Here is a 23,219-nt window from a genome sequence, read left to right as displayed (position 1 = left end):
ATTAACTCTCATCTCAAGGTTTTGCTTTTCATTTTGTGTGTATTACATCCATCACATATCTTTTTAAAACAGAAGAAGCTGAGAAACTTTGTCAATGAAATTTCAATTTTGACCCTCCAAGTACTTAACATCTTGTGTGCCAATTTTATATAACAAATTGACCCCTTTCCCCTCCCTCATCTGTGAAAAACATCCCCTCTCCCGATCTCATCATCACAAATTGTGCCCTGCATACACAGCATATGTACTTAGAACCCATTCTGATGTTTCTTCTCTGTACTGAGCAAACGCACTGCTGGCCTGTGTGTTTCTGATGCTGCCACGGTTCAGCAGTGAACCCAGAAGCAGACTCATAGACAGAGGTAAAAGTTCAGAGTTTACTATTGAATTCAAATCATGCAGAAGTATCCGGACGAAGATGCAAGAGAGTCGTCAAAACACGGGGGCAGAGGTGTCACAAATTGACGGTACGACGATAACACGGTCATAGATACATAAAGAAAAGGACTTTGCACACACTGGGAAAGGGGAAGACACAATTGACACAGGAAGGGGCAAACAGAGATGCGGACTTCACAAAGACACAGAAGGAGACCTGGCAGTAACACTGTGGCGCCCTGATGGAGTGAAGCACGAGAGGTGCGCCGGGTTCGGCAAGTGTGCAGCACGTACCGTACCGTGAACCCGCTCATCTCCGCTCTCCAGCTGTAAGCGGCAGCACTCTGCACGCTGCCGTCTCAAGCCAATGGAGAAATTGAAAAATGAAGTTACATTTCACGTGAACTCTACTCGCTGAGTAGATGACAGCTTCTCACAATCTGTCACTGTGCGTTTCTCCTGCTGATGGCAGAAACGCCGGGGAAAGAGGAGTATTTTCTGACACAAACGGGCAATTTGTGAGGCCATTGTGCGCCGCCGCGTTCATCATTGTACTTTCTAATTTCCCAGACTCAGAAACCATTGTGGGGAAATGCTATTGTGTTGTCGAGAGCTGTTTTTTTTTTTTTTAAGTTGTTGTTTTCTGCATTGTTTGTGTGTGCAGCTTTTGAAATGGGTCCACATTCACACAGACACACACACACACACACACACACACACACACACACACACACACAAGCTTGTAGAGACACACACACACTCACACTCACAGGGACATTTGTTGGGGATGTTTTCGGGAATGTAACCTGTGTCTGGCGTGTTCCCTTTCATACATATCTAGGCCAAGTTTGAGCCCTTTTATGCGAGACGGTAATAGTTTGATGAAGGACGATGAAGAGTGAGGATGAGGGGCAGCAAGAGCAGCTTACTCTGAACCCAGCGTACTGTACTCTGCACGAACGCCTCCAGCGGTTCAATACAAGCAAGACCTCTGATATAACATGTAATGCCATACCATGTTACAAGAAATACAATTTATAATATATTAATTATTTCTTTTTGTCAGGATTAAATGACAGATTAAAACCACACTGTAGGACTTTTTCATTGGGTTTGATTTTTAACATATTAATAACACACAAGGCTGTTGTATTTCAATGAATGCCACATAAAAGGTTAAAAATAACCATCTTGTTTTCATGCTAAATTTTTTTGGAGCCTGCATTAAATCAATTAAGCGCTTTGTGCAGGTGCACAGTGAAAAAAGACTAATTGGTTTGATTCAACTGTAAAAAAAAAAGAAAAAAAAAACCTCCACATAACCTGCGAAGACTTCCCAGTAGGGTTCATTATCACAATGCAGTGTAGAGAGCTTTAAATCTATAGTTTAATCAGTTCTGTTCAATGTTTCACTCAGACTGTCACTATAACTCTCATTCATCATGTATGGACTGTAATTTCACAAGCAGATGCCAACCGTTCAAGTAAACACTAATTTACCAGATTATAGTTGCACATTCACACATGGAATGATAAACACACACTCATGATTGTGCCATCAAGCACCAACATTCTCGCTGCTGAATGAATCTAAATAAAAAATAATTATGAAATAAAATAATCATTGCTCCGGAAAAATTAACACAATCAGGAGAATAGTGCAATGTTAGGCATAAAATCAAGAGCCGACATCTTTACTGATGATCTTGGAAGATCTTGGGTGATCACACAGAGTACTGAAGAGAAAATCACAACAATCCTGTGTGAGCACAAAAGGTGATGATGGAGGGAAAATTCCTCTGGGGGTCCAGATTCAGAGTGCAAGTTTCATCCTGAGAAGTAGGTACAGAAGGGAGTGAAAACAGATTACGGGAAAAAGACTGAGAGAAGAAGAGAAGCTGCAATAAAAAAGGCCTCTCAGCAGTCTAAACATAGGGCAGTTTACAGAGAGCATCATCCCAAAGCAAAGAGGAGTTTTGCTGCCATTTGGAGAAGTAAATGACTGCAGCACCTGAATGTAAAAGTACAATGTGCAAAAAGAAGTATCCAAATGATCACTGCTGTATGTTTGCAAATCCTCAAAATAGATGCAACAAATAAAAAGACTTTTTTTGGTACAGACTGCTTGCAGTTCAAACATTCAGGAATACCTGAATAACCGAGACAAACTAAATCAGCTATGCTTGCAGGAATATGGCAGGTAAAAGTGTTTTTATAGCCATAATGAACATTGTGAAGCAGCCTGTGTTATCAATGAACAGATAAATACAGCAGATAAATCCAGGATATGGTATATAGATGCATGCAGTATGATCATAAGTTTACCCGGGCAGATTTTTCTTTTTTTTTTTTTTTTTTTTTTTTTTTTTTCAGACAATCTCGTGAAAACCTTTTTTTCACTCATGGTTAGTGGTTAGGTGAAGCCATTTATCATCAAACAACTGAGTTTCTTCTTTTTGAATCATAATGAGTAGAGAAATTGCCCAAAATGAACCTGAAAAGTTTAGCAACTTTTGAGATTTTGGACTGATAACATGCACAGACGTTGACATAAACCAGGTGAGCGATCCTCACCTGTGAGCTGCCTGGTTGTAATTTTTGCGTGCGTGCGTGCGCGTGTGTATATAAAAGGTCAGTGAGTTTCTGGGCTTCTGACAGACCCTTGCATCTTTCGTCCAATGCTGCACTCAAATTTCTTGATTCTGAGTCATGGCGAAAGCTAGAAATTACCAGAGGTTCTGAGAGAAAAGGTAACTGAACTGTATGCAGGAAAGGGATATAAAAAGATATCCAAGGCCCTGAAAATGCCAGTTGGTAGTGTTGTGTTCAAACTAATTAATTTGAAAATTAGGCATTCTGTTGAAACCAAACCACGGTCAGGGAGACCAAAAAAAAATTTTTCAACAACTGCAAGGAAAATTGTTCAAGATGCAAAGAAAAGCCACACTGTAAAAAAGATTCCGCAGAATTTACGGTAAAATACTGGCAGCTGTGGTTTCCAGAAATTCCCCTTAAAAATTACAGTAAGCATGTAGACGACTTTACGGTTGAGTGACTGTAAATTTTGCAGTATAAAACTGTTATTTGTTTACAATAATCTCCTGTCAAAATTACAGTCTATCTCAGTAATAAACACAACACTTCAAAAATTAATTGAATTAATATTTGTTCATTTCCCACACCACTATGTCCTTCTCAGAGCACTGGAGCCATTCGCAGCTACTTCAGGCAAGGACAGGGTCACTGGACAGATCACCAGTTTGTCGTAGGGCAGACACACATTCACTGGGGGCAATTAACCTGGCATGCATGATTTTGGACTGCGGGAGGAAGCCAGAATACCCAGAGGGAACCAACACACACAGGGAGAACATGGAAACTCCACAGAGCCCCTACCGGTATTTGAACCGTCTGGCTGTGAGGCAAGAGCGCTAACCACTGCGCCACCACTGCGCCACTGTGCAGCCCATACCTGCCATCTGTTCTAGGATATGCTCATGAATTGTATGCACTCAACTTGCGCTCAAAGTCAGTCCATAACATTAAAGCTCGTGTCCGGAGTTTTGAAAGAGAGAGGTTTTTTTAATCCAATGTCTGGAGGTTCCGCCCTCCCTCTGCTTTCATGAGCGACCAAGCCACGCCCCTTCAATTGTGCTCGCGCATTATCTGTCGGGTGAAAATGAGAGCCTCTGAGTCCTACAGCATCCTACATGTTCAGCTGTTTACGGTGGATGTTCAGTAGACCATGGATATGTCTGAGGTAAGCGGGCCGGCTGCTGCGTTGTTAACTCACCTCTGCCTGGGCGAGCGGCCGTGCTCTCTGGCTGCGTGCACACTTTGATTGACAATGCGGAAGCTCGAAATCTATTGGCTGACGCTGACCGGCGCTTTTTCGGATAACATGGGGGTCTATGAGACGAAGGCGGGGCTCATAAATAAATGTTTATATTGATTTATGCTAATATTATATTGTAGTATCGAACCAGACTGACACATTTAAGCTCTGTTGAAAAATGATACATACGGTGGAAACGAACGGAAACTCCGGACACGAGCTTTAAATAACAACAGCTGATATTACGTCATTGTGAAATATTGTTTTTCTTTAAATCAGCCATATATGAACCACATTTTGAACATGTTTTTTCTGTAGAAATGACAGTGTATATCAGTGGTCGTCAATGAGATTTGGCTTTGGGCTACTGTTTTTTGGGCACTTGGAACACGGGCTGGGGGGGGCGGATATGCAAGCGCGCCGACTGGACTGGGTGCGGGGTGCGTGTACGGTCGCAGGCCCGGGGGGTGCGTGACTACGTGTGTGCCTGCGCCCGTTGCAATCCAGTCGTGGGCCGGATTGGGCGGTTCGGCCCGCGGGCTGCCATTTGACTATCACTGGTGCCTAACATGTTGAATGATTAACGGTTTTCTCCTGTAAATTTAAACGTACACATCTGTGGAATCCGTGATTTATCTTGAATAATACTGCAGATTATAGACATATTATCCACTTTTGTCTTCATGATATTTCCTCATAAATTTTACAATTCTTTGAAAAGATCACAGTAAAATTGTCTGTCTTTTATATATTGGAAAATTACAGTTATGCACTGTATCTTGATTTACAGAAATTCAGTGTATTTACTACGGTGATACAGAATTTTGGAATTGACGGTGCTTTGCTGTTGCTGTTTGACAGTTTTTTACTGTATTTTTTACAAACTTTTTTTACAGTGCACAGATAACTTCAGCCAAAATACATTCTTGGAAAAAAATGTGGGGTGGCCGATGCACAAGATGCACAATAAGGAGACACTTGTGGAAAAATGGGCTGCGCGGTTGAGTTGACAGAAGAAACCCATTACTAATGAAATGTCACAAAGAGTCTTGCTTGGAATCAGTGTTGGGCATTTACTTTATTAAAAAATTAGTTATAGTCATTGGTTACTTCTTCAAAAAAGAAACTGAGTAAAATTATTTTAAAAGTAACTAATTACTAGGCAAAGTAACTACTGCATTTCTTTGGAAAAAAAAAAAAAACACTTTTAACCTTTTTAACTGTACCAAAGAAATTGGATCCCCTCTTAATAGAACTTTAAGATGCATGTTCAATTATTTATTCTAAAACTGAATATATGATGAATGAAATCAATGGACACTTGAAACGAGACACCAATCAAATGTGATTAACAGGTGTAGATAGCACTTCTACATTTGTAAAAGAATAATAAATCACAATAGGTGCATGTCAATAGATGTTAGTACTTCTATTTGAAAGCTGCCTTTGAATGGTCAGGGCTCTCTGTGGCTGTATTGCAGTCATGTCACGTGATGCACTTTGTGTGAATATGGTTCCTTCTTTCTGTATGTTGACATCCAACTTTCCTGACTGAGGAGTTAGCTGCAATGTGTAGGCAATGTTGTTCAAAAGCAGCCTTTGGATGATCAGGGCTCTCTATGGTATCTCTGCTCTCTTCTTTCTGTGCACAAACTTCCCGTTGTTGGCTCAGCTGAACTCTGGAGGAGCAAAAACCAAGCTGAAAGCGGTGAATTATAGAAACGGAACCGCACCTCATATTATTGTCAGTAGCAGTATTGGTGTTGTATCACTTGGAAAAGTATTTAGTTAGATTACTTGTTACTAAAAATAGTAACTCCGTTAGTAACGTTGTTGATTTTAACGTAGCTTCTCCCATCGCTGCTTACAAAACACCAAACCGCAGAGACAAGTCTCAAAACGTCTGGAAGAACGTCATTTGGAGTGATGAGACTAAAATTAAACTTTTTGAGTCAACAAGGCCGAAGACAAAATACCAAATCTACTGTGAAACATGGAGGTGGATCTCGGATGTTTTGGGAACGTGTGAGCTGTAACAGCACAGGAAACTTGGTCAAAGTTGATGGCAAGATGAATGCAGCATGTCATCAGAAAATACGGAAAGAAAATTGATTCTCTTCAACTCGTAAGCTGTGTGTTTGGTCATCCCAATGTGACAACGATCCAAAGCACAAGACCAAGTGCACAAGACTCATTGGCTGCAGCAGAATAAAGTGAAGGGTCAGTGATGGCCATCTCATTCTCCTGACCTCAAGATCACTGAGCCACTCTGGGGAGATCTTCAAAGTGCAGCCCAAGAATCTGAAGGAACTGGGGCCTTTCTCTTTCTTTCAAAGTTATTTTTTATTGATTTAAAACAATCCCCATCCCCTGACCCCATCCCCATTCCCCAACACGATCAACCCTTCACCCATTTAGTCGGTCTGGTGGTGTCTCGTTTCCACCATACAGTTATGTATTGTAATGTATATTTAGTAACTGAATAGAAGCAAAAAGTAAAAGGCACTGGAATTGAATTATCAAGCATATGTAATAGGGACGAGATCTAGCGAGATCGAAATGCCGCGAGATTGAGTACGTTTATATGCAGGCAATAATTCTTTATTAACTGGAATATTGACGGAATAATACATTACATGGCGCACAGCCATATAAACACATACAAAACCCCGAATATGCTCATATTCATATTTAAAAACCCGGTCGAAAGGGACATGAAATACTGTTCTGCGCATATTCTATCCGCAAGGAATCTTGGTCTTTTGAGTACACCAACTACTTGTGATAAAAGTTTAATTGCTACGACGTAAATAAAATGTGCGGAAACGATCGTTCAGTTCTTCTCTTTTATTGAAAAAACGGTGCATCTCATCAATGAACATATCACCACGTCTTGTTGGCTCACACCCTTTTTCTAACAACATGCAGAGAGAGCCTGCTGCTGCAGCGCCCTTCTTCCTCTGTGGTGTCTGTGTAAAATAAGGTTGAACATGCAAACAGCACACCTAGTGGCATGAAGTGCAAATGCAGTCATGGCGTCGTCTGTGCGACACGGTTTGAATGGGAATAGGCGAACTAGGCGAGGGCGCAGTGTACAGGGTGGGTGGGGGGGGCGCCGTGGCCGTACAAGGGGCGCCCCGACGCGCCGTGTTCCGTGTGAGCACTGCTCTGCGCCGCTCCGACGCTGCATGTGAGTACCGCACTGCTCCGCACAGCTCAGCACCAACCCCCCCCCCCCCCCCCCCCCCCCCGTCTCGTCTCGATCTCGTGGACTTAATCTCGTGAGACATCTCGTCTTGTTGAATTTGTGTCTCGTCCCACCCCCTAATATGTAACATATTTAAGCCTGAGATTTCAGAAAGCTATGCCAAAGTGTCAAGGGCTGAAGCATAATAGTTTATCAGTCTTCCTGTATTTGTAGAGTGGGTTTGTCAAAAAAAAAAAAAAAAAAAGTCTGCAAAGATCTTCACACTTCAGACTTTTTTTTTCAAAACCTCACATTGTGTATCTTAGATTTTTGAGCCTCATATTAAATAGCTTGTCCATCATCCAGTGAGTGAGTGATGGTTGGAGCAGCGTCCTTTCACCTCGTCAGTATGAGGCGGTGGGTCAGGACTGTGGTCAGGACTGTGGTAAGGACCCCGCACAGTCACACGTAACTCAGTCGCTTCAGGAGTAATTCTGAACAGTGATGTGAGATGGTTTGGATGTAGTTTAACAATCAATACTGCAGAGAGAGCTTCAAAAATTGCTTTTCAATGCCCCTCGAATTGGAACAAAGCCATCAGTGTTGTAATAGCAGACTTGCATCTGTCACGAATGGGATCAGTCATTGGTTAGATTTTTGCTCATTTTGATTTGGAAAGATGCGTACGATCAGCGAGACGGTCCTGGCTATTGATGAACGTCATCTTCCATAGTTTAATTCTATTCACATTGAAGGGGTAATTCACACTTAAGTAACCATCATTAACCATAAACCAGTGAGTTCCCCATCACTGATAATGACTGGCTACACTTTTATTACGCCTATCAAAACTGGGCTCATCAGCACTGGGCTCCAGTATGAGGTGGAGGGTCAGGAGGGTGATGCACCCCTTCACAGATTGTGCCCTGGATCACCCAAAGCTAAAACTGCCGATGCGCCTGACGCACTACTTTAAATTGAATTGGGGAGTGTTGCGCACACATGGAGGTGAATTGAATTCATTCAAGAATCTTATGAAGGACATCGTCCCTCTAGACCAGAGGAAATACTTGCAAAGCGGTGTCGCTGAAGCTTATGGCAGACGCATCAACACTACCTTAAGGGCAAACATAAGATGCGCCAAGAGGTTCCCAATATGCCCAGCTTGTGCACCGGTTTTCTAGGCTTTTTGAGGTGGTCATCTGTTATTTGACACTGGGGTCGAGGGCACCTCACAGCCAGCCAAAGATTCTCCTCCGAAGACACAATGAGGGATGCAATAGTAGGTTCGACCTCAGGCATGCAGTCTGGCTGCACCATGTGTGGCTGCCAGAGTTCAGTCATCTGCAGAAAACCTGGAGAGAGCCGCAGTATCCCTCCAGCAACAATGCAGCTCCCGCTGAAAGTCCTCCAAGCGGGGAACAGCAAATGCCGGGGAGGGCCGCCTACACCGGAAGAAAGCGATCGCACTAGTAGGCCAGGTCGGTTGTGGCACCTCCAGCTACAAATGCTCCAAGGCTGATAGTCTGCATCAAATCATCTGCTGCCTTGCCAAACTGATGACGGGGATGAGGGATGAGAAGCAAAAGCGGTGACATGGACTGGGTGGATGATCCCCCGCCTCCTCCACAGGAGTGGCAGGCTTCCGTTCATGCAGGAGAGATCTCATTCAGCCAACTCTTAATGCAAACGTTGAACCTTCGAGGTAAGCTGCCGCTCAGTTTTTTGCCTCGACCAAGGCAGCAGACCACTCAAGGCACTTGGAGCATCTTGGCTGGAAAGATGACAGCTGTCTTAGGGGGTCAGAGGTAATTCTCCATTGCAGAGGACACCTTCTCCAGCCTAGCAATCCTCAGTGCATAAGGCATGTAACTACATACACAGGGTTGTTCGATAGCACCTCCCTAAGGTGATCAGTCCCAAGACACTTTGGGCAGAGGTTGTGGCCATCGCCGGCCTGGAGCAAGTCTCCACAGGCAGTGCAGTGGTGAGAGCCTTCCATAGTGTCCGATATTGTGCCATCAATAAGCTGGGAGGGGAGCACATGAACAGTGCCTCTGGTAGCAGCTGAGCTAACACCACCTGTGTGCTAACAGCCACCATCATGAATGCTGTCCAACCTGACATGTTAATCAAAAAGAGAAAGACTCATTAACTTTACCGTCTACTGGGAGAGGTTGAGAGGGAATCTCACGACCCTGTCGGTCCCAAAAAAAGTGAAATGCCACCAGCAGCCTACGAAAGAAGTCAGAAGTGACTGCCGTTGCAGTTTTTGAAGTGCAAAACGTTGATGCTCCGACCAACACCATCACAAGGCTACTAGCAGCAAAATATGAAGTCATGTAGGCTCAGTCCTGTAATCTTCGAATGCCACGAAAGAAGAAAAGTGGAACTGAAGCTGTGGTGACACCTGAACTGATTACCTTTCTAGGGTCTGGTATGCATACTCAAACTGTGCAGGCACGAAGCTAACATTCTGTGCATTCGTAGCCTTCTGGCAGTCAGTGGATAGAACTCTCTGAAAGCCTGAGCAGCGTGTGAAAGTGAACATGCAAAAAATGTTTCATCACTGTGTGTGCATGATCATCAGTTTTCAGTCATTAACAGTTAACAGGCCAAGTCTATTATCTCATTCTAAAAATGCTCATTTTTTGTGCTTATAGCCCATCAACAAGAAGAACAGATTTGACGTTTGCTATCTGCTGTATCTCACCCCCTACTAGGTGTCATATAGAGACAATCGGTGTTGTTTACTGTGGATCGATGTTTGTGAAAAACACCTGTTGTCACTGTTTCTGGTTGAAGGTTCCTACTGTACGATTTCTTTCCCAAACATGCATGTGTTACACAGTTGTTCAGTCATAGGTGAAGTCCAGGCGAGTATGTGTTCGATTTTTATTCTTTAAACTGAAGCATAAAAACACAGAAAGCCTCCTCAGCCACTAATATGTATGTATGCTGTTGCCTGAGGTCCGCAGAATAATGTGCATCTCGAGGACCGTGCACGTGGCTCAGCAAGTGTCCAACTACTACTGTGTACAACAAAACCGCAGTGTCCATTCACAAGTAAAGTGCTATATAGCATAAAGTGCATATAGTGAACAATAGCAATGAACAATAAAAACAATATAAAGTATGAGGGATATCCTCCACACAGACATCACTGTGGCTCTTACACAAGTTCATGCAGATCACTTTATCTAATCACCTCAGATCAAATATCAGAGTCTCGTGTCGTTTTTTTTTTTAATTCATTTATTTATTACAATCACAGAGGTGACCGCCCGCAAACATGTAAACACACACGTTCAGATCCACGCGGTCAAAAGTAGAAGCCCTGATGTTTTAATTCAGCAGTGTGGGGCCCTTCCTCGGCAGATAAGCGTCTGGTTTCTTGTCCGTAAAGAGCAGCGAGAGAGGCAGAGTCACCTTGGCAGATGGCCCTATCAGTGTTGGGTAAACCAGCGGCCGGCATGGCCGTGTTTGGCTTAACGGCCTATGAGTAATTCATTGTGTTCACCAAGAAGGAGCATCTGTCGACCACACACACGCACATACACACACACACACAGTTATGCATAGGTGCATAGATAAACACACTGACATGAGCGTTTGGTCACATGCACAAATGCAGGTAAACGTCGCACACGGCGACACACGGGGGGCTTTCAGGCTCACATGTGGTGGGGCAGCACAGGTGGCTGGAGAAAAGGGAGAGGCCTTTGTTCCGTGTGGCCCGCTCTGATCAGATAACCGACGCTGAGCTCAGTTAATACTCACTAAGAACTCATTTACCTGCTAACGTGAAGGCTGACAACAGGAGACAGAGGAACAGAGATGATGTTGAGAGAAAAAAAAAAGGAGGAGGAGGAGGAGGAGGAGGGAAAACAGCCCGACAGCTAAAAAATCCAAACGCGTCATTTTTATTTATTTACGTTCAGTCCAGTGGTTCAGTCAATTTATGTTGTCCGTCTCTCGTGGTCTTTATTGAATCAGCTCTTGTACAATTACACCTCCCTTTCATATTATGTCGTCTCGGCCTGTAAACAAGTTTCCGCCTCAACAGGCAGAGCTATTATAATAATGACATGCAAAGGCTATTCTTTGCACATCAGCTTGTATTGCATTTCTTTATTCATACGCATGGCTGATAATACCTGCAACACGGCCAGTCATCTTGAGGAGCGCTCTGGCGGTGCGATCCTAATCTGACAAATTGCTTTTAATTGGAGTCGGAGGCCGAATGACTCCACACCTGGGCCTGTGTATGAAATAGATGTAAAAGCTATTAACTGACTCCGTTAATATAAACAACGATATTCCACAGAGAGAACCACTTCATACTTGATTATGAGATGAATCTCATGATATGGCTTTTGGTTTATGTTTACCAATACAACGAGCAGCCAGAACATTATAAACACTTTCCTAATGTTGAGCTGGAACCCAGAGTGATGTACTGTGGATTAGAACTCTTTTCCAAAGAATCAATTTCAGCAGCAGTTTTTTCTCATCAGGTGGATCAGACCTCCTGGACCAGACTTCTCTCCTCATGTGCATCGATGAGCCAGTGCCTTCCAATTGTACATTTTCTTAAATTATCTTGCAGTCTCCCTATAAATGTTTGAAAAAAAAATACCAACAGCAGACATAGCATTTCATTTCAGGTTCCTTGAACTTTTCTTCAGAGCATTTTTTTCAAATAACTTTAAATTCAGTAGGAGTGAATGATACAGTCATTTCTTATTATTTTTATTCTATTTTTGCAAAAGTTTCTTTGCAGATTTGAAACTACAAAAATCTACAGCAGACGAATTCTGGTGTTAAATCAACCTTCACCTTTCACTATTTTTAAATGTTTTTTTTTTTTCCAATTTGCTGTTATTTGGTGTCTATTTCTCTTCTCTTGCTCTCCGTCAAGAAAAACGTCACAATCCTTGAGCTCTGATTAAATTCAGACTTAGTCACTCACTCTTCAATTAGGAATATTTTGACTTTTTCTAAAGATAGGATTGACCAATTAATTGCGCACAAAAACACTCGAACCCGTATTGAACCCGACAGCTGTGATGCTGTACTTTTCAGGAAGCAGAAAACTTTTGACAACCTGCTGCTTGTCAGTCACAACAGATCTGAGTTTTAAAACATCATGTAATAATGCGGGAGCAGAGGACGGGTGCATGGTGGGATATTATACACTGCAACATGTGCAACTGTACCGGCTTTTCAAAGTTAACGACACGAACATGACAGAGTTACTTTTACAAATACCATTTCCAAATACTGCCAGGCTCTGATGGACATGTTCTTAAAGCACGGTTGTTTCCTTCAGCCAGCACTCTGCCAAAGGAATAATAACAGAAAAGTGGCCATCACTCTGCTTTTCAGCTCACACTCTCAAATGGCAGAAATTACAGGCCTGCTTCGTCTCTAGCTGTTGAGACTCGGCTGTAATGTGTACAGCCGCTCAGTCCCCCACCAAGGCCATTGGCCCCGGACTGAATTGGGAAAGTGAGAGGGTAGTGACCTCTTTTAAAGCTCTTCCTTTGAGCATGGTCTCTTTTTCTTTGGGGAGAAATGGCAAAATAATTGTGTCTCTGACTTTTCATCTTGTGCATCTAACCTGAGTGAGGGGAAAGTTTGACCCTGTGGAAAGAATTGGCCGCATCCCGTTCATGATCAGTTCTCTGTTAATGTCCGACGCTCTGTTCTGCCAGACAAACACACGCTAAAAATAAACACCTTTGCTTTCTGCCTTTGTTTGCATCACGTTGAAGCAAAGAAGGCTTGATTGGTTTGTGAGATAAGTTTTAGTCTAAAGCTTCACACTTTGGTTACGCCAGCTTAACCTCACTGCTTGGGACCACTGGTTATTATTTTTGAAAATCACCTCAAAAAGAAAGAAAAAAAAAACACTTCCTGCTCATTGTACAGATTACATCCTTGTCTTTTCTTCTACTACATTAATTTTGATGCTGATTAACCAACACTCCATCTAAAACACTCAGAATAAATACAAGAGTAAGAAGAGAGCTGCAGCTTGAGCAATGTTAATATTTGGGTTGCAAAATGGGTCGTACAGACAAAAACAGAGACACGCTGGCAGTTCAGTACTTGATTTATTAGATAAGCCAAGGAAACAAACCTTAGAAAAACTGAACCATCGCACATCTGCGTGTCATCAGGACTGATGTGCGATAACTCGGACCTCCTTTTTGATCTGGTGTTAGATCTAGTGCGTGAAACTGAGCCTGAGCTTATGAGATAAGAGAAAAGAGTTCAAGGTATTCTAGCAGCTATTGAAAACCTTAAAAAACAAAACTACGAATGAAACGCTTCAATTCAAACATCAATTTATTCTGAAGATGCTTAAATAGCTATAGGAGCAAAATTTGTTCACTCAGAAATACAGTAATTTTCGTGAAAGTCACCTATTCATGCAGGTCTGTTTCCCATGGAGTAAATAAGAAGAAGAAATTAATTATCTTAAATAAACAGAGGGTTAATGTCTTCCAGACTATAGTAATATATATTTCAAAATATTACATTGCAATTATATGATGAAATTTCCCAAATATCAGTAAGTTTTATATAATTTCATTTTCAGTTCTGGTGAACTGAAAATGTTAATTTGAGTCATTTCACTTCTCTGGTATATTTATGTTCTGATCAGTTTGAATCAAAACTACTTGATCTCCACTGTTTAAATTTATTGACATCCATGTTTATCCCAAAATATTCAGCACAATATTTAATTAATTTAAGAGAAGACTAAATTAATAAAAACAAAACCAACAACATACAAATGATATCCAGTGTGCTCGGGTACTGCTCTTCATATCAGTGATCAAAGGAGCCACTGATGCAGGAGTAAACGATTAGGGAGCGGTGTTTTATGGAGCAGTAAAGAAACATAAACTGGAGCTGTAAAGCAGACCCGGCTCAGTCCACTCAGGCATTGCCATCTAAAGGATAATGAATATGGATTATAACTCTCCCACCTGTAATGAAAGAAGTCACGAGACAACAGGCAGACTAAAGCCGCCACAAGTCGAAACAGAAAAAAGTTAGATGCAAATTGATTTTCATGTACAGGTTTGTGTGTTTGCATCCTGATATAAGTGCCTGCAATGACCTGTAAATGTCTTTTTCCTCTCAGTGACTGCAGTCCAGCTCAGTGATTACAAACATAACATCAGGCTTAACGAAACGCTGCCAGTGTCAACCGAGGGCAACAGAACACTTGTTAAAGGCAAATATCTGTCATTTAAAAGAGGAAAATAGAATAAAAATCATCGTCTATGGTGGAGTTCACGCCAGAGACACATGTTAAACTCATCACACATCCAGCATCGTGTGTGGTTATCAGCATTTATTTGTTTGCTCTGGACTGGTGAATGAGCTCTGTTGCATCATGTTATTTCGTCCTGTGCATTTTTCTATTTTTATGTATACTTGTATATTTGACAATTTGACACAATTTTCATGTGCACCAGTGACTCTAATGAGTCAGGCACGAAAATTCAAATGAACCTGTACCTGTTCATATAGCAATCAAGCTGTCAGCCTTTATTTAAACAGCAGGTTTTTTTTATGAAATAACTGTTAAAAACAGAGGCAGTCTCTTCTCCCACAGACATATGGATCAAGCTACCTCCAGTCTGAACGCCACAACGCGATAAAAAGACGTCTGATAAAAGAATTAAAAAAAAAAAAAAACAGAAGCAGAAACACTGTCAAAACAAATGGAGCCCTCAGCAACAGTTGAAGGCTGCTTCCTCCAGCCACCAAAACAAAAAGCCACATCCAATAAATATCTAATCTATACTTAATCTGAGTCTAATCTTGAAGCATGTCTTCTTCTGGCCCGATGGTGAAACAAGTCCCCCCATGAGTCGGTGTCTTCATGAGAGGAACAACAACACACACATATTGTGTTTCCACGCCTTTTGGAAACAACACATGGATCTGTACTTACGTTTTATGCAGATTCTTTCCAAAGTCAGCTCCAACTGTTACTTTTCTTCTGCCTTAAATGAACTCTGACCACAACCATCTGTCAGGAGATTTGATTGATATGTCATTTCTCACATTCCACTTTTAATAAACCGAGCCCCTACTTTTAATAAAATGTATCACCGGCGACAGGATAGCGTCTTAGACAGAGAGAAGTCACTTCATCTTATAATCACCTTTATTTTCCTGCATTAGAGGTGGGATTCCAGGGAATCTGAATTAATTGCTTAAACTGTGAAAAAAATAAATAATGATTGGTTTTTATATTTCAACATGAAAAGGTCTTCAGAGCACCTGAGAAAGTTTTCAGTCCCTGACATACCCAACACACCATAGGGACTTTATGATTATCTGATCTGTGTTCAATCCTGTCGTCAAATGAAATGGAATACTGAATGTTGTTTACATTGCTGAATCAAGACGGTGACGACAGAAACCCCGTGTAAAAAACTGCGAAGAGCAAAATCAGGCTGATGGAAGTGATCCATGAAAGCCTGGATGGAAAATTCAGTTAAAAAAACTGTGGGACAGCTGTGTGCAAAATATGCAACAAAAAAATCAAACATCTCACCCAAACAGTGGTGATAATTCCGGCCTTGCAGCAGCTGTTTCAGACTCCTCTGTCAATTTTTTCCCCAGGTCTGTCCCTTCATCACTTCACAACAATTTCTCTGCTGCTCATTGGTCTTTAACGAGTTGGTTATAGAGTTAGAGTTGTGTTTGTTCTGCAAGTTTTATCATTTTTGCTCAATTTTTTTTGTGTGCGAAACTTTTTCTTCTTCCTTCATCACAATACAGTATCAACATTAGTGTTTCTGTGCTGCTGTAGCAGCATTCTATTGTCATACAGTGACATCTAGTGGTCATATGTGGTATTTACCCAAAGGGCCCAAAGATTCTTCTTCACATCAGTCACATGTCCAGCTAAATGACCAAAAAAGGCATTACTCATACTCCAGGAAATACATAGCCTACCGGTAATTGTCAATGTGGGAAGTTTAAAAAAAAAAATAAATTAACAAATAAACATGGTTGTATAAGCATATGTCTGCCTTTTTTAATGATAATTGACTCAAGGGTGTGTGTGTGTGTGTGTGTGTGTGTGTGTGTGTGTGTGTGTGTGTGTGTGTGTGTTAAATGTAGCCTTTAGCTTCTAATAGCATGTGGTTAAAGCTGTGATTAATTAATTAGAAAGTCTATAATCAGTTCATTAATAGTTAGGTGTTATTTAATCGCTGTATTTTCATCCACTTCATTAGACCAGGTGCTGTAATTTACTCCAACATTAATGAACCCTTAACTGATTATGAAACTTTCGCCATGTCTTTCCAGAAAATTTAAATTTTTTATGAAAGTTCGGTCCTTTTCGGAGCTGTAAAGACCTCAGATTGTGGTCCTTTTGACAGTCATAAATACATGTCTGTCTCCCTCTTGCCCGCTCTCTCTCTCTCACACACATACACACACACACACACAAGCACATGTGCACTTTCCTCCTTGGTAACTCGTGTCTAAAATTATTCCTCAGTTGAGGAAAATTGGAATTGAAAACGTGGAACATTTAGCAGTAGGGTTCCCTTGTAAGAAATTGCACTCAAGAATCACAATCCAGCCTCCTGAAGGCCGAGGAGACGTTTTCAGCTGAAGCTGAATAACAGGAGGGGGAAGAAAAGTAAATGATTAACTGAGAGAGAGATGTGAAAATTAATTACACTGTAATATTCTGTGAAAAAAAAGTAGCATGTACTTTTTTTTTGTCAAATTAGAAACAATCTGAAAAATAATTTAGTATCATCACATGAAGCAACGCTTAAAAAAAAACTGGCTGCCTCATCAAAACAACAGCAGATACGTTTAGCAGTGTAAATGAGGAGTGTTGCTGTCGGTGAACAGAGAGGATTTCTCCTGAATGTCCAGGTAAGATGAGTTTACTTCATCTGAGGCAAAAAGACCGGAAACTGTTGAAAATTTCTGATCTCATGTCAAACAGAGAAAGAGGTTTGAGGACAGGCGTTTTCACAACCTCAGCACAGGGCGCAGTGCGACTGCTGCTGCTTACAGCCAATAGAAGCACAGCAGAAAATGACCGCCGACACCGCGGCGATAGTCTGAAGACTTCTGGAGTAACCACAGCAGGAAAACAGTCCAAACCCACGGTTGAACAGAACATGTTGCCCCCCCCCCCCATGCATTATTCTATGTTCATAATGTGTCTGAGGAAAGCTTTTCAAAATCACAATACAATGTTATTTTTTAGAAATCAACATTTACTTGGTGTTTGTGTTTCTATTTTTTTTTTTTTTTTTTTACAAGATAACATTGTAATTCTTATCTAATGAAATACGTTGTAGCAGATGTCTCCTCTTATTCTATATAAAGTCTCTTGTTCTTATTGAGGTAATTTCATATTTATTTTGTGTTGCTTCTCATATCGGTCATTTTATCTTATCTTCAGATTTATAAGGGTCACGCTGCAGGAGATGATAAACTTAAAATTCCAACTAAGCTTGAACAGCCTGAATTGTGCGCTGACCTTGTTTTATTCTATCTCTGCCTCTGCACTTCACGTTCTCAATAAAAACCTGAGCGTTGGCAAAGGTCTGGAGCAGAAAACACACTTAAAATGGCTCGTGCTTGCAGTTGTATATCTGTTCATGAACTAAAAATATTCCTTACAAACACACCCACACCCTCAGGTATAACAGACCGATGGCACATCATGAGACGTATTATACACCGACTCACTCTGTAATTTATTTGATTGTGCCTCATTCATGGCTGTGTGTTTCACACTGTGGCATTTGTGCTATTATTTTCACATGAACAGATATGATATGGAATTAGGCTGAATTCAGCTTAATGTATTGAGATCAAGGGCAGCAACAACCTGTATTCAAAGTCTTTGCAAACGTTGAGTCTGAAACACGGTAACAGATTCATAAATGGCTTTTTCTTTAGCATATAAAGGTAAATCCAAGTTTAAATATTAGGCTTTATTATAGCGCTGGAGTGACAAACTCATCATTGCTCAGGGACCACATACAGCGCAATTTGCTCCCTACCAGTAAAAGATTAGTCTGTGAAAAATTGACATTACAATTCCTTCCTGCATAAGAGAGTAAAATGCCAAAATGACACTACGTCTGGGGTTTTTTGTTTGCTTTTGCATCCAAAATACATCAAATTTAATCCGACAAACCTGCTAACAGAATTTGATCCGTGTTTGTTAAGGCTCATTGTCACACATAGATGTTGTTTTGGTTTGCAAACCTTCCCCTCCACATCCTGGATTCAATGCTAATGTGATGTTTTGCTTGCAACAAGTTGGCTCATTCATGGTCTGAGTGTTGCATTATATCTGTTAATCTGACTAAAACAGTGTAATCCCAAATGATTCAATTAGAAACACTCACTGTTATTTTGAATGAAGTTATTGTTTTCTCACCAGCTGGGCTGGAACGGAGCCTCTCTGACAGGCCAGTTTTGGCCCACGGGCCTTAAGTCACAGTCGATATGTTTCTATTTCTAATTTCTGAGATGAGTATTTCAGAGGAAACATTGTATTGTTTATTGCTTCACACAAATACTTCACCACTTGACTTGTGCTGCCTTCACTTCTGTCAGTTTCTTTTTAAAACACTTTTTTTTTCTCTTGTTCTATGAATTCAAGCTTTTTGTTTCATTTATTGTCGGCGAATACAATTCCCATATTTATACAACCGGTCCCTCTCAGGTCATCTGATTGAAAACTTTCAAATCTCCACTTCTACCTGCAGCTGACTGCGGTTGAAGTCACAGTACACCTTGAAGATGTTGGCAAGTCCATCACAAACAGACAACAATCCACACTCGCACCGACTGGAAAAGCTCAGACTCATCAATGAACCTCACATATCCAGAAGAAGAAAGGCCACCGGGCCCACACTCGAACTGATATCGAGTGCTCCACCACTCCAACAGGACACCAAAGCATGCTGGAGCATGAAGTGGGAGCGTCCGTGCACGTGCATGCACTCACCTCTTCTTACCAAGCTTTGAACATGCAGTCAAGACCAGAAATCAATTTGTCCCTCGACAAAGCTACTGAGACTCTCGCGCACGCTGTCACGTCTCCCGACACGTCGGCTCCGGGGAGCGACACGACACCCCACCGATTTGTCCCTCCTCACTGTAACGAGATAAACCCGTCTCTGGTTTCAGTGTGGGGTGCACGGTGGCGTATTGACGGTATTCTGTGTGCAGTTTGCATGTTCTCCTTGCACACGTGCGAGTTTTCTCCTGGCGCTACGGTTTCCTCCCACAGTCCAAAAATATGCTGCTGAGGCTGAGGCTTGTACAACTTGTACTCTGACCATAAACATGCATCCTTTGACTGATAACAAGTACAGCAGAGGTTTACTCCTGAAGGCTCCCGCTCCGTGGTTTGTCCCATTCATTAGTCCTACTCTCCTCACCTCTCTCTCTCTTTCTCTCTCTCTCTCTCTCCCCCCGCCTCCTCTCTCACAGTCCATCCACTGCTCCGAGGAGCGCTGCAGCACAGTGGCCTTCCATAATGCATTTGTGATCACTGTAATTTCTCGCTGGTAAAAAAAAAAAAAAAAAAGAAAGAGGAAGGAGAAGCCGAAATCATCCACTGTCACAAAAGACATGAAAAGTTCAGGTGCATAAGGATTGGAAAGTTACTGTGGCAAAATGTCCTATTGTGCTCTGAAATTACGCTGGATCGAAAAGTTAAAAGCTTTTGTTAAATGCCAAATGCAACTGACGAAGTAGAGGAAAAAAAAAAAGAAAAGAACGATGGAGGAAACGTTAAAACAATGTGTTGTTATTTGATCCCCAAGCTTAGAATAACCTTTTCTAAGTGCATTTCGTTTATATATATATATAAACTGTATATCGATAGATATGTAGAAGCTTTATCAAGCTGCTGAGCTACTTTTCATCCACACACCAGCTTTAATGCAAATGCTCTTTCAGAAATTTCCCGCTCTTATAATGATGATAACAATGGCAATTGCAGACTTCGCACATGTGCCGTTCAGATCTGTTATTTGCTTCTCCAAAACAGGGAGTCCGCTTTTTCGTCTTTTTTTTTTCTTCTCCCCCCCCCCCCCAAACAACATACATGAGGCTTCGTTGCATCTTTTTGCTGTCTCTGATTTGTTAGAAATTGCTAGAAAGGGAACAATTTTAAAGTTTTAAAATAACTCCATTTTGGGGGTGGGTTGATAGTGCCGAGAGCGTGCAGTTAAGAGCAAAATGTCTGTGCTGTTTCACCTGGAGAAAAAGACGTGAAGGAGAGCAGGGAAGAATAGATACCATGCATTTCGGGCTGTAAAAAGCCCAGAGGGATGGCAACAAAAAAAAAAAAAGAAAAAACAAGATCTTAAATAAGCACCGTGTCTTCTGGCAGATAGGCTAAAACAGTGTATAAAAACACTCAGATGTAGACTCTCCATCTCTTCTCCACTTCATGGGCTGATGCTAAAAGCTGAGGCGAGTGTCCTGTGTGGTGAACGTTTTATTAGAGGGAAAATAACAGAAGAACAAGCAGTGGATGGTACACAGTTTCTATTTTGAATTACCCCTGTGTGCATTTTTGCTGCACGGCGCACAAACACCTGCGTATGTGCACGCACGCACATCCACGCACACGCACGCACGCACGCACACATACACACATCCACATCTTGAAGCAAAGGTTTAATCAGGCGCAGCTGAAAAGGAAAATGCCATTAGATTTTAAAGTGGATAATTTCACATTCTTCTCTCCATTCATTTCTTCATTTTTCTTTTCAAACTGGCCTTTTATGCCCACGCACATGTGCTTTTATGGAAAATTACAACATTTAATCGAGACTCTTTGGTCAGAGATAATTGCACAAAGAACCATTAGCAGTCTTCCAAGACCAACATGCTCTCCACATTTTTTTTCTTTTTCTTTTTATATTGCTATTCTCAATCTGTGAGAACATGCCTCATCTAAAGAGGATAATCATAATTTAATTATCTGTCATTATGGGGAGCAAAACACAGGTCACCTCGGGTTCATGTATGCTACGTGCTGTTATAAACAAATCAATTAAACCAAATAGGCTAAACAAACAAGACAGTTATATACACTGTAGGTAGAGCGGCCGAAGGTCCGTTGTTTCCCTGCCAGTTTAGCCCAAGCAATTATAATCATGCTCAAAGTTTTCTGGAGCACTTGTACTCTTCACCTGAAGCCCACCTACTGATCAACAAATTGCTCCTCGGTGAAATCAACAGGTGTTCATCCAGCCGCCGTCAGGCTTTAATCCAAATGCAACACACTGCAATTACCCACTTTTAACTATTTTCAGTGGAAATGGTACTTGGAAGATGTTAGTTTGAGGTACTTTGTGGCTACATTATGAACATTAGAAGACTGTTTGGCTTATTCTGTCGCTTCGGTCTGCGAGCATCAAATAATACCTGTAAGAAATGGTCGTGATGGATTCTGGTCCTCCTGTTTCAGCTCTTCTTAAAATGCATTCCTGTTTGCAATTACCGACAGGGATTAACCCTGCAGTGGCCAGGCCAGCATAACATGTCTGCAGGTGGATCTACAAGGAAAAAAACAGCTGCAACATGTCAAAACAACAAGAAAGTAACATTAATCCTTCATAAGGAATTTGTGTGATTTCTACTGACAACAATAAACACAACTGAATGGAACATAATTTAAAAAAAAATCTTAAAATGGATTAAATATATTCAACAAATGTCTTTGACAACTATGTTGTCTCATCATATGGAACTAGTGTCTTGCTAACTATGTGTTTTTGTCATAAAAACGATGTGTCATGTAACTGTTAATGAATTACTATAATCAGTTTGAAAGAAACAAAAATGCTGGAAGTGACTGTACCTGGTTACTTGGTTACCACATAAAGGGGTTGCATGTTCAAGGAGAAGGGAAAAAGAAAGTGACAAAGAGATGCTGAAGTAACACAGGCAAAAAAAAAAAAAAAAAAAAAAACCTACAAGAAACAAGCTGTGAAAGACCATGGAGAAAACCAACTGCCAAAAATATATGCAAAACTATAACAAATGTGTATCAAACTGTCACAAACATGCAAACGTGTAACAAATGTTTGCAAAACTGCAACAAATATATGAAAAACTGTTACAAATATGTACAAAACTGCAACAATAAAACTCCAACAGACAACAAAAAACTTTTACAACCATTTAAAAAAACTTCCAGAAGGAGATACAAAAATGCCACAAGGACAAGCAAAACTAACACAGTGATCTAAACTGACCTACAGAGGAAAAATAGTCAAAAAGAAGAGAGATGAAATGATGACAAACACTAAATGCTGACAAAGCAACCACAGTGACAAACAGAACTAGACTAAGAACTAAGAAACACAGTGAGGAGAGACGCAGTGTGACCTCAAAAAGATGTAACGACCACAAAAACATGAAAACAAGGACAAAATTAAATTATTATATGCTGAAGAACAGCGTCATCTTATGAACAAGTCTTGCTTTGATGAGTAAAACCCACACAGAAAGGATCATTTGGACCAAACTCCGGCATGAGCGTATGCTTGTATCAACATACCAGCCACAATCGTTGAGAAATCAATTTCTCTTCAAATCAAACCCTGCCTTAAAGTATTTGGATAAAGCTTTTCTTTCTTTTTTTTTTTTCAGATCAGGCTTTGGTTCTGATTATTTGTGTACATATAGATACAGCCAAACTTTGCAAGAGAAAATGAACACAAGGAGTAAATAATAAATGTAACTGAGTCAGTTTGATGATGGAACACA

Source organism: Salarias fasciatus, chromosome 7 (genome assembly GCF_902148845.1).
Source record: "Salarias fasciatus chromosome 7, fSalaFa1.1, whole genome shotgun sequence".
NCBI lineage: Eukaryota > Metazoa > Chordata > Actinopteri > Blenniiformes > Blenniidae > Salarias > Salarias fasciatus.
Note: the sequence above shows the minus strand (reverse complement) of the source record.